At 45.9% G+C, this 16510-nt stretch overlaps 1 protein-coding gene across 6 annotated transcripts in view; it reads left to right on the plus strand.

Moving 5' to 3' along the window:
* Positions 1-16510, plus strand: part of LTBP1 (latent transforming growth factor beta binding protein 1) — a 476883-nt gene that overhangs the window by 83095 nt on the left and 377278 nt on the right. The gene's annotated exons all lie outside the window — the stretch shown is intronic.

Here is a 16510-nt window from a genome sequence, read left to right on the forward strand (position 1 = left end):
ATGACAGTGAATAATGAAATAACATTGTGTTTTAATTCACATTATCAACACTTTAAAAGCTGGTAGTATCACTTTATAGTTTTAATTTTGAGTGGCTGTTAATACCATATTCCATTCAACCTTTATGTTTTTTTCAAATTTTTTGTTGGCACAAATAGTACTGCTGTGGATACCTGCATACGTGTATGACCAGTTATTTTCTTTTTTGATTATTAGAATAAATTTCTAAAAACGAAGCTACTGAAATATTTGAAACATATTGTTAAACTACTTTCTAAAAGGCTTGCACCATATTCCAACCACCTAGTACTAATATTTATATTTTCTAAAAAATTAAGTAGCCATGACGTGTCTCCTTGTCTTAGTGTACATTTCTTTGGATGACTTTGTTAATTTGGACATTACTCTACAGGTTTATTTACTAATTGCATTTGCCTTTGTCTTAATTGTCTATTTCTGTTCTTTCATTTTTTGATTTTGGTCTTCCTTTGTTAAAGGCAACTTTCATTAATTTTTTTTACATAGTATCATTTTCAGAATTTTTTTCTGGGCTGCTTTTTCCCTTCTTTTGCTGTTGTAATTAAATGCTTACATACGCTAAACTGTAGATCTTTTAAGTTTTTCTTTTTTTTCATTGAATGTCTGGGATTTAAAAAAATTATTAATGGCAATAATAAGATCAGAAACAGAATACGTGACTTGTGATTTAATTATGTTATATTCTGTGAGTGCTTTTGCAGTTATTGACAGTATTGGGACAAGTGTGTTTGGCCCCGGCTGGCCACCTATTTTAAATTACATCACATGGTAACAGCCACCCCTGCTGAGCTCAGGATTAGGGAACAAGCTTCCAGAACATGGCCCTTGGGGAACTGGGCATTCTCAGGTTGTGTACTTGACGTAAAGGCATTAAACTCCGAATGTAACCATGAGATTCTGTGCCCAGCCTTTGTGACTTGTACTCCATGTAGTTTTTGCTGTGCTTAGCTATCTGGTTGGTGAAGTTGTTACTTGTAAGATTTGAATGGAAAGTAGGGTAGGAAAATAGGGTGACAAGAATGTTTGTGTGACTTGACAGTCTGATCAGAGGGAGGAGAGAGAACAATGAAAGCAAACACATATCCCTCACATGTTTCAAATCGATTTTCATAATGATGAAAGACCTGTAAAGATTTATTAAATGTATTAGTGATTGATGGGCATGGTTCATGTATTCAGAAAATTTTGTTATGTGGAATTCTTCATTATTCCAGAAGACTGGATAGAAAAGGCATTGGGATGTTCTGCTAATTTTTTTTCTCTTAAGGGATTTTGGAGGAGGCTGACCTAGAGACGTTTACAACGAAACAACAGCATTTATTTGGGTTTGGTACAAGGAGCAAGCAGAGTAGATCAAAATGTGTGACCTCATGCTGTATTTCTTGTGATCTGATATCACTTAGTGTTACTGAATAACTTCAAAGGGCAGCTGGGAATTACTGTGAAGACACACACAGCAAAGCAATTTCTCACCTGCTGTCTCTGATCACAGAAGACACAGTTAGACTCACATTTCTCCCCAGGACACATGCGTAGACATGTTGCAACTTGTTAGGAGAGAAAGCAAGGGGCAGAGAGTCACACCGTTTGCACTGTGTGGGCTGAGACAAGTTTTAAATATAACTAAGGGTTACTTTTTTAGAATTAAAAGTAGTAGAAGCTGAGCTTCAGGGCATGGGTTACTTCCTAAAAATACAGTCACTGGCCTTTTAAAGAACTCTAGGATCAGCTTGTTAAAAGAGTAGATTCAAATGTGAAAGACATCTGAGACTCTTTAGTATTGGGGGAAAAGATTGGGAATTAACTCAATTTTGACTGTTTCAAAGGATGAAAATATTTTCAGAAGACCAATCTGGTAGCCAGGATGAAGTAGAGTTTTGTTGCTTAACCTGCTCACCTATATCTTGATGTCAGTGGGCTTCCTGCAAGCCCAGTGTGGGTATTCATAAACTGAGTTCATCTTTGTCTTGGTTGCAGTTTTGGCCACTTTTTTTTTTTAAGTGTTGGGGTCCTGCTATGTTGCACAGGCTGAACTCAATCGCCTAAGTGCCTACAATAACCTCCTAAATGTTATGCCCCTTGTGATGTTTCCTTCTCTTTGACCATGACCAGTTTGTTTCACTGTCACCATTCTTCAGAGTTCTACAACACATTGGATCTGGCTTCTGAACCTGTTTCTATCTGTAGCTGTAACAGAGTTAAATGTCACTACAGACTTTGTGTATTTGCAGAGTTTATTTGAATTTGGTTTGTATGGAAAACCATCTGCTTTGAAGGATTGGAGACTGCTTGATTGAATAAATTGCAAACCAAGTCTGGAAGTGTGGATGTTATCACGTAATGAATTAAGAGACCATTGGCCATCTTTCCTTTATAGAAGTCCTTCAATCCCAGCATCATTTGGAAAGTAGTGGCTCTATTTATTTCAATCAGTCAGCCAAATTTAGGCTCCTATCCCAGGCTACAGAAAGTTCTGCATAAGCCCTTTAACTGATCTCACAGCTTATAATCTAGTTGTCAAATAGGAAAGAACTGTAAAAAGTTGACTAGGATGTGGAATGCAAATGATGACAGTGGAACAACAGTCAGATGGATGAGGGCCATGGTAGGGGTTGGTGGGTGGTTTGTTAGTCACTTCTCACGCTGCTATAAAGAAATGCCTGAGACTGGGTAATTTACAAAGAAAAGAGGTTTAATTGGCTCATGGTTCTACAGGCTGTACAGGAAGCATAGAAGCTTGTGCTTCTCGGGAGTCCCCAGGAAACTTCCCATCATGGCAGGAGGCAGAGGGGGAACACATCATATGACCTGAGGAGGCGGGGGGTGGGGTAAGGTGCCACACACTTTTGAACAACCAGATCTCACAATCACTCATTCATTCACTATCACAACAGCATGATGGGATGATGCTAACCCATTCATGAGAACTCCGCCCATGGTCCAATCACCTCCTACTAGTTCCCACCTCCAGCCCTGGAGATTATAATTCAAGGGAGATTTGGTAGGACTCCTATCCAAACCACATCAGTGAACATTTGGGAAATACTTCTTAGAGAAGGGTGGGCTTGAAGCACTGGAGGTTTTCGTTGTGCTCATTGCATTGAGGGGCCTGCATTCCTTCATAGGGCTCCTTCTGTGCAGAGACAAAGAGGTGGGAATCCCAGAGGACGGGTGGGCTTCTGCAGGGGTGGGCCAATGAGAAGTGAGGGTGGAAAAGGGGCTTTGGGTTAGATGTAGATGCCTTAACATTTTCCCATGGTCAGCTAAAATGTGTGGAAAGTTTTTGAATAAAAGGAAAAAAATGATTCAAAGAGCAGCATTTTAGAAGACTAGTCTGTACACAAGGCTGGATTAGGATTTTGTTCCTAACCTACTACTTTTCAGACTTGGCTGTATATTTCACTCACCTGGGGGGTTAAAAAGGTGCTGAAGCCTGGAGCCCTTTCCCCTAGAGATTCTGACTTAATCTGTTTGGAGTTAGGCCTGGGTTTGGGGAGTTTTAAAGCTCCCCAGGTGATTCTAATGTGCAGCAGAGCTGAGAGCTACTGCCCAACTCACTGATGAGATCTTGATGTAGCCTCCACTCACCAAGCTGAACCACAGCACAAGGTCTAGCCAGGAAAAAGCAGAATCAACTGGTGGAGAAAAAAAAATTAAAAAGTACTTCTGGCTGGCCAGGGGCAGTGGCTCATGCTTTGCAGTCCCAGCACTTTGGGAGGCCCAAGTGGGTAGATTACCTGAGGTCAGGAGTTCAAGACCAGCCTGACCAACATGGCAAATCCCTGTCTCTACTAAAAATACAAAAATTAGCTAGGCGTGCATGCCTGTAATCCCAGCCACTCGGGAGGCTGAGGCAGGAGAATTGCTTGAACCCAAGAGGCGGAGGTTGCAGTGAGCTGAGATTGCACCATTGCACTTCAGCCTGGGCAACACAGCAAGACTCCATCTCAAATAAAATAAAATACAAAGTACTTCTGTGGCAGTATTTATAATATTCCAGATAGTCCAACGCCTTAGTTATAGTAACAGTTTTCATGGGCTGGGATTGGTGGCTCACACCTGTAATCTTAGCACTTTGGGAGGCTGAGGTGGGTGTATTGCCTGAGCTCAGGAGTTTGAGACCAGTCTCAGCAACATGGTGAAAACCCATCTCTATTAAAATAAAAAAAATTAGCCGGGTGTGGCGGCGTGTGCCTGTAGTCCCAGCTACGCAAGAGGCTGAGGCAGGAGAATTGCTTGAACCCAGGAGGTAGAGTTTGCAGTGAGCAGAGATCGTGCCACTGCACTCCAGCCTGGGTGACAAAGAAAGAGTCTGACTCAAAAAAAAAAAAAAAAGTTTTCACTAAATGCTATGAATTTTTGCATTGGCCATAAAGTAGATGGGGAAAAATGTGTAGACTTTTGGAAATGTATAGACATGGAAAATGTGTCCCTTTTTTTGCAATAAAAATGGCAAGATAAAACAAACACTTTTATTGTAGCCAGTAGTTCAATAGGATAAAAGCAATGATAGCGTGCAAACACTAAACTTTCAAATATAAAAATGTAAGTCCTCAAAAACTTGCTGCTGGAAGACCTCAGTTTCCAAGTGCTGTATGTCAGTAATTCTCAAACCTGAGTGTGCATCAACGTCACTTGGAGAGCAGTCACTGATTGCTGGGCTCCAGTTTCAGATTTAGCAGGCTTGAGGCAGCCTGAGGATGTGTAGTTTCAAAGTTTTCCCCCGGTGATACTGCTGGCCTGGGCACTGTGAGAACTACTGATCCTTACTGCCATGTGAGAACCACTACTGCATGGGTCCAAATACTGTAGGAAAAAGGGCTTGATAAAATGTGGTAGAAGGATGTGAGTTTTGCCTTTTATGTCAGATGAGGGGCTTCTCTTGGCGATTAGGGAATCTGTCCTCCTCCAGTTCAAGCCAGCCCTTCCTTATCTGCATGCTGTAGGGGGCACCTGTCTGGGTCTAGGTAGGGTAGATAGAAGAGAAAATTGTCTTTTCATTCTCTCTCTTTTTTTTTTTTTAAGATGGGGTTTTACCATGTTGGTCAGGCTGGTCTTGAACACCTGACCTCAGGTGATCCGCTCGCCTTGGCCTCCAAAGTGCTTGGATTACAGGTGTGAGCCACCACGCCCAGCCTCATTCTCTTTATTGTCCTTTTAAAATTTACTACAAAGGGTGGTATTATATATAGGCATAATATTATATAACATGTTCTTTCTTTTTCTTCCAGTAGAAAATATCTGTGATTTCAAAAGATTTGTTTTTCTTTTATGACTCTCTCCCCACCCCTCTTGCCCTACCGCAGGAAAATTTGAAGAGTTAAGAAAATCGCTAACCATCTATGTCTTCCTTAAAACAGATTCTTGTGGCTCATTCTTGGTGTACGTTGGAGGATGTCAGTCCTCGGCCTCCACCTAGGTGCCGGCTTTTGCACCAAACAGCCTTCCTGGTAGGAAAGACATTTGCGGCGCACCTTGGGAGGGATGTTGGGGACCGGTCCGGGACAGCACGTCCCGGCGGTCTCTCCACCTGCAAGAGGGTCCCAATACCTGGAAGAGAGCGTGCACTTGAAGAAATAAGAGAGGCAGAGAAAGCGAGGCGTCTGGAGGGCTGGATAGGCCGTGCCTAAACAGCAAATTTTATTTTTCAAAGGCCAGGAATAAATACACTTTCTTTGCTCTGGTTTACGTGATTGCAAGAGGAAATGCAAATCTATACCTTACATGGCCTATACATTAGAGAAGTCAGATACACAATCAGTGGTTGTAAAAAGTAACAGCATTTCCTGTGATCACAAAGCTTGTTTACATACAGACATTATTCCTCCTGGCTGCAGGTATTTCTGGTTTAATCTTGTTTTAGAACTGAGATGTGAAAAGGTTTTCTGGTTTTGCTCATCAGAGTATCTTTTAACCAGATTCTCCTTTGTCTGCTCCTGACTCAACTTATCTCAACTCCCCCTGTTCAGGAGTCTCTGAGTCAGGGATCAAAGCCATCCTATAGTGGCATTTGCTTTGCAAATATCCCCACAGTTAAACCATTATCTAGGGTACAAGGCAGTCAGGCAAGTAAAGAAAAGTTTAAAGCTTATTCTTAAAGAAAGAGTCATAAAAAGTTAAGAGCAGAAACTGGTTGCTGGTAAGGAGTCACTCGGTCTAGCAGCACCGCATAGTTTTAGGCCCAAACAATATCATGGTTGATATTAGAAACTGATCAGTCATCTTTCAGTTCCTTTTCCCCAATAGCGTGACTGCCTCCAACAGGAAACTGTGTTTGGGATCAAACTCACCGTATAGTGAGACTCACGCCTTTTGGGGGTCTCACACGGGAATGTTCCCCACAGAGGGAGGAGAAGTGGAAATCATTCTCAGATGTTAAAAAGAAACATGTTTCTAATAGAAAGCATGACGAGAGGGCACACATGAAGGTGCCTGGGCGGTGAGCTCAGGCTGAGGCACAGCTTTGAAAGCGCAGCTCAGTCCTTGCTGTGGCCACTTCTGTTCTCTTGGGTGGTTCCCCTTCCCATTCCTGTGACATTCCAGAAATAAGCATGGCTGAGCAGGGACTCAGGACAGCATCTCAGATACAGCAGCAAAGTTTGCGCAGTTGGTCAGGAAAACTCTGATACGTTAGAATCCTGAATTCTAGAAACATAGAGCTTTTGAGTTAGAATTCTAGAAGCGTGATATGGGAATAGCCTTTATTCTCATCTTGTGGGGACCATTTTAGAACACATCGCTGCTGCCCTCCTCACACCCTCCAAACACATACAGGTGCAGAGAGGCCAAGGTTAAGTGACTTACTCCAAGGTCACCTAGGGAGCTGGCTCCATTTTCCATTTTTTTTTTTTTTTTTTTTTTTTTAAATCTTTCCCACCTTTGGGAAAATTTGTTAGCTTGGTATTCTGACACTCAAGGGCCATTTTAGAAAAAGCATTATTTGCTGTAACGAATAGGAATTATACTGTAGAAAGATGGGAAAAGTCTCCTCTCATTTACAGATAATTGATAGGTGTCAAGGCTCTTCGGTCTTGGTCATTTGGATCTTCATAACTGAGCCTCCTGCTGTTCATTTTGCTTGTCTATTTTGTAATTTCTTTGTGCACTGAAGCTTACATTGAACTTTATGGGAGACTTGATAGTGTGATCTGCCTTAGGACCAAGTTTATGTAAAAGGTGGGCTGACAGCAACAGGACAGCATAATAAATGTATTTGAACAAGTAAAGAAGGGACTGAAGGAATCATGTCCATGGTCCATGACATTACCTAATAAAACTTCAGTCAGTTACAGCTACACTTGTTTTTTTTTTTGAGACGGAGTCTGCCCCTGTTTTCCAGGCTGCAGTGTGTGGTACCATCTCGGCTCACTGCAACCTCCGTCTCCTGGTTTCAAGCCATTCTCCTACCTCAGCCTCCTGGGTAGCTGGGATTACAGTCACCTGCCACCACACCCAGATAATTTTTGTATTTTCAGTCGAGGTGGGGTTCACCATTGTGACCAGGTTGATCTTGAACTCCAGTTATCCCAAAGTTCTAGGATTACAGATGTGAGCCACTGTGCCCGGCCAGTAGCATCTAAACTTCTAAGGGACCTTGCCGATCATAAAACCTACTTACTTTACCAGTGACCCACAGCCCTGATAACTTTTTTTTTTTTGAGACAGAGTCTTGCTCTGTCACCCAGGCTGGAGTGCAGTGGTGTGATCTCAGCTCACTGCAACCTCTGCTCCGGCCTGCAGAGCAACAGACAGGAACCCGGGCAAACCTATCGTGGATGAGAAGGGATGGGACAAGAGGCGCGAAGAATGGCAGCAAGACAAAAGTTCTGATCAAGCTGCAAAATTTATTTCAAAATGGGTTCCTTATATAGAGAGGGGAGAGGGGAGGGGAAAGTGGCTCTGATAGGTTGAAAAGCGAGTGCTCAGCTTGTGATCAGCAATCCCATTGGTGCAGCCGCACGTGATCAGCAATCCCATTGGTGCAGCCGCACGTGATCAGCGATCCCATTGGTGCAGCCGTGCGTGATCTTTGGTGGCCCGCCACCACGTCCGTGGTATGCTTCTGGCGGGAGGCTGATGCAATCTTTTGCTTTGATTGCAGCAGCTTAGCCTGGGTTCCCAACATCTCCTCCCTTTTTCTTTTAAAAAGGGGGCGGACCTTAACCAGCTAGGGGAGGTAGAGGCTGTGCTCCTCCTGAGCCTTGATCTTTAGGCTTGTAGGTACCTTTTGGGGAGGAGAGGACTTTTGGGTACCAACCTCTATGCAAGCCAGCTTACCTCTCAGGAGACTCGACAATAGCCTAATAAGGCTTCTCCTTGCAGTGCTTTGCCTTGCACCTAGCGGTGTCCATTACCTTTGTAAAGCATAGTGTCGAGCGGTATGCTGCTCCCGTAGGAGGGGAAACCGGCTACAGCTTGTTATTTTCTAGATCACGCGTTGCTAGTTGGTGATAGTGGATTTGTATAGGCTTTCCCAGTATGGAATTAAGCTGATCCTTAATTAATGCTGTCACTCGTCTTAGGATCCAGGGGGCAAAGGAAAAGAATAGGATGATAGCAAATAAGGGTCCAAGGAAGGGGAGGAGGTAAGGGAGAAGTCCATTGAGGCCGGTGAGGAAGGGATTATCGGCGAGTGCCTTGCGTCTTCGTTCGAGATCTTCCTGTAGATTTTTTATTTTATTTCGGACAATTCCTGACTTGTTGGCATAAAAGCAGCAACGTTCCTGTAGGGCTAAACAGAGGCCTCCCTGTTCTGCAGTGAGTAGATCTAAGCCTCTTCTGTTTTGTAAGACTACTTCAGCTAGGGAGTCTAATTGGTCCTGTATGTCATTGATGGTGCTGGACAAAGTTTGGACGTCGCTAATAAGTTGATGGGAGAGTTTGGTGTAAGAGTGGACAGCCACCCCGAGTCCTGCCGTACCAGTGGTGACTGCTGTAGAGATACCCAATCCTACTAGTAGAGGAATTAGTGTAACGGCTCGTTTTTGCCGCCCTGCGATATAGTCAAAGGTAGGGATGGGGACAGGGTCATCACCAGAAATAATGTCTATATCTGGCAGGAGGGTGGCTAGCACACATAACCCTGTCCAGTTTGCAGGCAGGGCGGTAAAGGCGAGGTTGTTGCCGCAAACAAAAGTTTGGCCTGAGCCGGGGCAAAGGGCCTCGCTATGGTTAGAAACGGTGGAGCAATTAGCAACGCTGACAATGCCAACTGGAATGTCATAGCTGTTGTTTTGTGCACCTTTAAAGAAGCAAGGGTATGTCTGGACAGGCATAAGCTGGACTCTAAAAGGTAAGCTGGGGGTACAATTATTTTGTGAGACATTAAGACTGGATATATTGACAGGGAAAGCTAGGGGCATGGGAGTACCCTGATTTAAGCATAACCAGCAATTTTGGGCTAGGGTGGGGTTGGAGATATTGAGGGCTTGGTGGGTGGCTGACAAAATATCAAGCATTTGTGCATTAATATTAGCTCCTCGTGGTTTTGGGTGAGCTAGGGGGTGGTAAGAGAGTTGAGGGAATTGGCTTTTAATAATAAGCTCCATTTGTTTTTGTACAAGAAGCTCTCTCACAGTATCCTGGGGTCCGCCACCGTCGGAGACATGAATAGGAGCTTGCATATTCCAACAAACAGATTGGCCAACCGTGCCTTCGCATCCAGCCTGGAGGACCCCATGAGGTTGCAGGCCGCTGGTGACAGGATTGGTTACTGAGGAGCTTTTTGTTCTTTGTAGAATGGCAGTAAAATAAGTGTTATTGCCTTTGGTACACTGCGAGGCACTTTGATAGCAGGAGGAGTGCATTTGAAGTTTAAAGTCTTTGCACTCGCTTGGGCACAAGCCTGGGCGGCCATTAATGACCGGTATGTTAGGGGGCTTGGGCACACAAAGCCACTTAGGTGAAGATGCTCCCCTCATATTGGTGTTATAGCTAAGATAGGCACTTTTGTCTCCACAATCTGTTACCTGAGTGTAACTTGTGGGAATGGCATGGTTAGTTTCAACCCCTCCTTTACACTCACATGGCGCTCCGAAGAGGGCAGAGTAAATGTCTCCGGATGGTTTCCCAAGTCCTCCCTTCGTGACTGGGCAGAGGCATGAGTGCAGTAGAAGGATGAGGATGCAAAGCATTTTTCCTGGAAAAAAAGGAAAAGAGGTCCTCAGGGCGAGTTTTTTGGCCCTGGGTCTGTATTTAGATTACTTGGACTGTTGTTTAAGGGGGTTGTCTGATCATTGATATGTCTGATTAGTCGTTCAGGGAGCCAACGTGGGCCATCCTCCTTTTGATCGTATATGCAGGCGGAGCCTCGTCCCCATATAAGGACGGGATCAGGGCCTTTCCAAACATTGGTGAGAGGGTCACGCCACATAACTGCAGCTTGTTGCTGAGAAGTTTGGGGATGCCATAGACGGTCAGCTGCTGAGCGACCTTGAGTGTCAAGCTGCAGAAAATTTAGTTGAAATAGAGCATGACTGAGAAGGTTTCTAGGTTGTTGCATGGAAAACCCAAGGGGGGAGTGGGCTAAGCGATTTAGGGCATTCTTTAGAGTTTGATGTGCTCGTTCAACTATGCCTTGACCCTGGGGATTGTATGGTATACCGGTAACATGATTAATTTGGAGTTTTTGGCAAAAGTCTTGAAAATTTTTTCCAGTATATCCTGGGCCATTGTCGGTTTTAATGGTGTGTGGTTTTCCTATGGTAGCAAGGCAGTGGATAACATGAGATATAACATTTTTTGATGCCTCACCTGTTTGGGGGGTGGCTAAAATGAAACCGCTGAAGGTGTCAATAGTGACATGAACAAATTTTTGTTTTCCAAAGGGGGCGAAATGAGTGACGTCCATTTGCCAAATGGCATTGGGGACTAAACCACGAGGGTTTACACCTAGATGGGGTACAGGAGTGGCAATGACACACTGTTTGCAGGCTTTTACAATATCTCTGGCCTGTTCTCTGGTGATTTTATAGAGTAGGCGAAGGGTGTGTGCATTGAGGTGATGCAAGGTGTGAGCCTGGGTAGCGTCCTGTATGGAGTCACTTAGAATGGGGAAAACCTGTGTGGCAGCATCTGCTAAAGCATTGCCTTCAGCTAGGGGTCCTGGAAGCTTTAGATGTGCCCGAAGATGCCCAATAAAAAAGGGGTGTTGCCTGTTTAAAATTAGTTGTTGTAGTTTAGAGAATAACGGGGTTGCATTGGTTGAGGGTTTGATAAAGGGGACTGTCTCCAAAAGAGGGACTGATTGAGCGACATATGCACTATCAGTGTACAGGTTAAACGGTTGGTGAGCTAGAACTGTGAATACTTGGAGAATAGCATAGAGTTCGACGAGCTGAGCTGACAGGTAGGGGGTTTTTATTGAGATGGGTTGGTTGTTAATAACGTATGCAGCAATCCCGTTTGAAGATCCATCAGTGAAAGCTAGCGTGGCCTGAGGAATTGGGGCAGATTTTGTAAGTTTGGGAAATATGAACTGGTGAAGCTTGGCAAATTGGATAACAGGGTCACTGGGATAATGATTGTCTATGTCTCCTGTAAAAGAGGCTAATGCAATGGCCCACTCGTCAGAGGTTTGTAGGAGCCAGGTTAACTGATCCTGGGTGTATGGAATGATTATAGAATGGGGGTCTCTACCAAACAGTTGGCGGCCAGTGTACCGACCCTTAATAATTAACATGGCGAGGAGTGAGGGGTAGGTGAGTAAGACCTTTGACGGGGAGGCAGGTAGATGAAGCCAAAGGAGGGGGCTTCCGTTTTTGGTGGGGTCTGCACTATTTGGTTGCCAAAACACCGCGGTGGGTGTATGGGGAGTTGGGAGCAAAAGGAGTACTAGGGGAAGGCTATACGAAATTTGTTGAACACCTTGATTTTGGATGGCCTTGTCAACGAGGGCTAGGGACTGCTTTGCTTCCGGGGTTAGTGTCCGAGCCGATAAAGGATTTGGATCACCCTTTAGAATATTGTTAAGGGGAACAAGGGCACTGGTGGGCAATTTTAAATAGGGTCGGAGCCACTGAATGTCTCCGAGTAATTTTTGGAAATCGTTAAGGGTTTTTAAGTGATTAGTTCTTAAGCAGACTCGGGGAGTAAAAACCTGCTGGTGGTGCAACTCAAATCCTAGATAGGAAAACGGCTCAGACACCTGTACCTTGTCCGGAGCAATTTTTAGCCCATATGAGGTAAGACAGGATATAATGTGAGCATAGCAGGCTTTGGCTGCCTCGACGCTGTCACAAGCAAGAAGGATGTCATCCATATAATGGAGGATATAGGCCTCTGGCCACTGGGTTCTTGCTGGGGCAATGGCGGCAGCAACAAATTTTTGGCACAGCGTGGGACTGTTGGCCATGCCTTGTGGCAGAACCTTCCATTGATAACGAGGCATGGGACTTTGGAAGTTGATTTGAGGGACACTAAAGGCAAAATAAGGTCTGTCTTCAGGGTGCAAGGGGATGGTAAAGAAACAATCCTTGAGATCGATAACAATTTTGTGATAGTTTAGGGGAATGGCTACAGGAGAGGGAAGACCAGGCTGAAGGGCTCCCATGGGGACCATAACCTTATTAACGGCTCTTAGATCCTGTAAAAGGCGCCAGCTGCCTGATTTTTTCTTAATGATAAATATAGGAGTGTTCCATGGAGAATTTGTAGGTTCAACATGTCCTGCTGCGAGCTGTTCCTGTACTAACGCAATGGCAGCGAGGGTTTTTTCATATGTAAGTGGCCACTGATCAACCCACACAGGGTCTGTAATTTTCCAGGAAATTTTATCAGCGTGGGGTACAGGAATGTCAATGGCCGCTATGGTAAATTTTGGTGGAATCCCAGGCCTGTTTTGTCTTTTTTGGGGGTAATAGTAATGGGCTGGGTGATTCCTTGATTATTTTTTCCCAACCCTTGGCCGGGGAGATACCCCTGGCTTAGCATTTGGGTCATGACAGTATCGTTGGGACTGCACATGACAAGTTTCATTTGAGAGAGGATGTCCCTTCCCCAGAGATTGACTGGCAGATTGGGGAGGACATAAGGGGTAATGTGACCATTGTTGCCTTCAGAGTCTTCCCACTTAAGCATTTGAGCACTTTGTTGGGGGTTGGTGGCCTGGCCAATACCGCGCAGGTGAGTAGCAACGGTTGTTAACGGCCAGTTTCTCGGCCAGTGAGTGTAAGATATAACGGTGGCATCGGCCCCTGTATCAAGAATGCCAGAAAAGGGCTTACCATTTAATTTAAGTTTCAGGGTAGGCCGCTGTTGAGAAATTTGTTGAACCCAGTAGACATCAGAAGACCCAGGGGCACTAGCCCCGCGGGAGGGCTTATGGAAATTGGAGTTAATTTGTTGGAGGGGGAGAATGACTATTTGAGCTAGTCTGGTGCCCTTTGGGATGGTGACTAAATCTTTAGTTGTAGAGAGAATGATATGGATTTCTCCCTCAAAATCATTGTCTAATATGCCGGGCAGAACTTGGATCCCTTGGAGGGTAGAGCTGGCTCTGCCTAATATGAGGCCGAATGTCTGGGGTGGTAAGGGTCCATATATTCCAACTGGAAGTGTCAGAGGGCTATTTTGGGTGGTTAGTATTGTGTCGGTGGTGGTACAGAGGTCCAGTCCTGCACTGCCCGCTGTTGCTCGCCAGAGGTCTGCGACGTAGCGGCGTGGTTGATTACTGGGAGGGCAGGGGTTGGCTGGCGGTATTGGGGGGTGAACTGTGAAGCCCCGGAGTTCATCCCGGTAGTGGGGCCCTGGGGCTGGCCCCTGTTCAAGTTTCCCTGCCTAATAATGGGTTGTCCATTAATGTCTAATCGAGAACGGCATTCTGAAGCCCAGTGAAATCCTTTTTTGCAGCGGGGACATTTTGTTGTGGGACCTAAATTTTTTATAATGCTGGCTTGTGGGGCATTAGGTTGAGTTGGCAGTTGGGCAGGCGGTTGTATTTTTTGGGGGCAGTTCCTTGAAAGATGGCCGGGTTGGTGACAATTATAGCAAAGGCGGGCCTGGGCTCCAGGCAGTTGTGCGGGGGCAAGATTTTGGAGGGCAGCTCCTATGGCTAGGCCAACAGCATGGGCAGAGCCAATACCAGAGCAGAGGCGAACATAATCGCAGAGCTCCTTCTGCCTAAAAGGCCGAATTGCACTTTGGCAAGCGGGGTTAGCATTTTCATAGGCTAGGTGCTTTACAAAGGAGCTCTCACTTTCCCCGGAGCCAAAAAGGCGATCTGCCGCCTCCTGGAGGCGACTTACAAAATCACTGTATGACTCATCTGGGCCTTGTCTGATTTTTGCAAGGGAAGTAGTGGCCGCTCCTTTCTGGGGGAGTCGCTTCCAGGCTTTTAGGCCTGCGGACTGAATCTGGGTTAAAAGCCCTGGGGGGAATTGGGCCTGTTTTTCGTTGCTTTGGTAAGGGCTGGAGCCAAGGAATTTTTTAAGGGTCCACCCTTTGGAGGAGGCTTTGCGCGCGTTGCGCTCTGCAAAGTGTTTAGCGGTCTCCTCGTATTCAGACTTCCAAAGGACAAAATCACCTCCACTGAGCGCAGCGCGGGACAGGAAAAACCAATCACTAGGAGTAAGCCATCTTTCACAGAGATTTTCTACTAGGGCCACGGTAAACGGGGCGGTAGGACCATAATTAGCAACAGCAGTTTTAATTTTTTCTATTGTCTTTAAATTTAGCCGCTTATAGGTATGGGTGTATGTAGGCTCGGTGGGCTCTGAGCTTTCACCCTCCTCATCCTCTGAGTCAGATCCTTCGGAGTCTGCTTCCTCCTCCTCAGGGATGGTGTGCGTGTCAGGGTGAGGAGACGCTCGGCCCGTGGTATTGGAGCTAACCTGTCCCTGACTTCTAGTAACGGGAAAAGCCATAACTCCCGCGGGAGGTAGAAGGGCCAAATTGGACAATTCTGAAGCTAAAGTCTGGATTTCTTTGAGGATGACTACAGTTTCTTGAATGGAGGTTTTATTGGATAAATTTTGAGCTGTGGAGGGGGCAAAAGCACTTGGTGTGGGGGCATGTAAGACCGGAGCCGCGACTGCCACTGGGGGCACTGCTGTAGGAACATAGGGCGGCGGCCGGAAAGGTGGCAATGCCGGGGTGTTAGTTAGTTGGGGCCAATCAGGGTTGTTATATTGGGCAGCTGCCTCTTCCAGATCTGCTTGATCGGCGGGATCTAGTTGATCATCCTGACTACCCGAGTTATGCAAGGTTTTAGAATTAGCAAGCAAGGGCAAATGTTGGGGCGGAGTATGCGCCCGAGAATGAGGACTTTGAATGAGGGGGTCCGTAAGGGTTGCAAGGTTGGGGTACAGTGAAGATTGTCCTGTACCGTCCGAATCAATATTAATCGCAACCGAGGGGCAGGTAGAAGGGGCCCTAGAGGGAGGGCGAGAGGGGGCCTCTCCACAGGTGATGGTTGTTATGGGGGCCTGTCTAGACGGAGGTCGGGAGTGGCTAGTAAGAATTTTTTGACCCTCCCTGCAGAGGCGTTGAATGTCAGGGGAACCGCCCTGGTTAGTAAGGACGTCCCTGATTAAGTTATAGTAGTTGAAAGTGGTGATCGGAATAGTCTCAGGACCAAAGACACGGTAATAGTCATTCAGACAATCACCAACACGTCCCCAAACACGGGAGTCAATAGATCCTTCCTGGGGAAACCAGGGACATGTTTTAAAAATGAAACTAAAAAAGGAGACAAGGTCTTTTTTACGAACCCGAATTCTACGCACCTTGAGAGACTCTTTTAATTGACTTATAAAGAGATCATTTTCACTGTGTGAAGATGCTTGTCCCATGATTGGGTCTTACCTGAGTAATGCCGCCGTCGAAGAACGAACTTCCAGGAGTCGGCTCGCGGTCGGGTGGTCCGCGGTGCTCCGTGCGGGGAACCAGTTAACGGGGCCGGCGGTTAATGGGGACGGCGGTCCACGGAGGCCGGCATCGAGCCCCACGTCTGGGCGCCACTTGCTCCGGCCTGCAGAGCAACAGACAGGAACCCGGGCAAACCTATCGTGGATGAGAAGGGATGGGACAAGAGGCGCGAAGAATGGCAGCAAGACAAAAGTTCTGATCAAGCTGCAAAATTTATTTCAAAATGGGTTCCTTATATAGAGAGGGGAGAGGGGAGGGGAAAGTGGCTCTGATAGGTTGAAAAGCGAGTGCTCAGCTTGTGATCAGCAATCCCATTGGTGCAGCCGCACGTGATCAGCAATCCCATTGGTGCAGCCGCACGTGATCAGCGATCCCATTGGTGCAGCCGTGCGTGATCTTTGGTGGCCCGCCACCACGTCCGTGGTATGCTTCTGGCGGGAGGCTGATGCAATCTTTTGCTTTGATTGCAGCAGCTTAGCCTGGGTTCCCAACAAACCTCCACCTACTGGGTTCAAGCGATTTTCCTGCCTCAGCCTCCCAAGTAGCTGGGACTACAGGTGCGTGCCACCATGACTGGCTAATTGTTTTTTTATTTTTATTTTTACTA

This window comes from Saimiri boliviensis, chromosome 1 (genome assembly GCF_048565385.1).
Source record: "Saimiri boliviensis isolate mSaiBol1 chromosome 1, mSaiBol1.pri, whole genome shotgun sequence".
NCBI lineage: Eukaryota > Metazoa > Chordata > Mammalia > Primates > Cebidae > Saimiri > Saimiri boliviensis.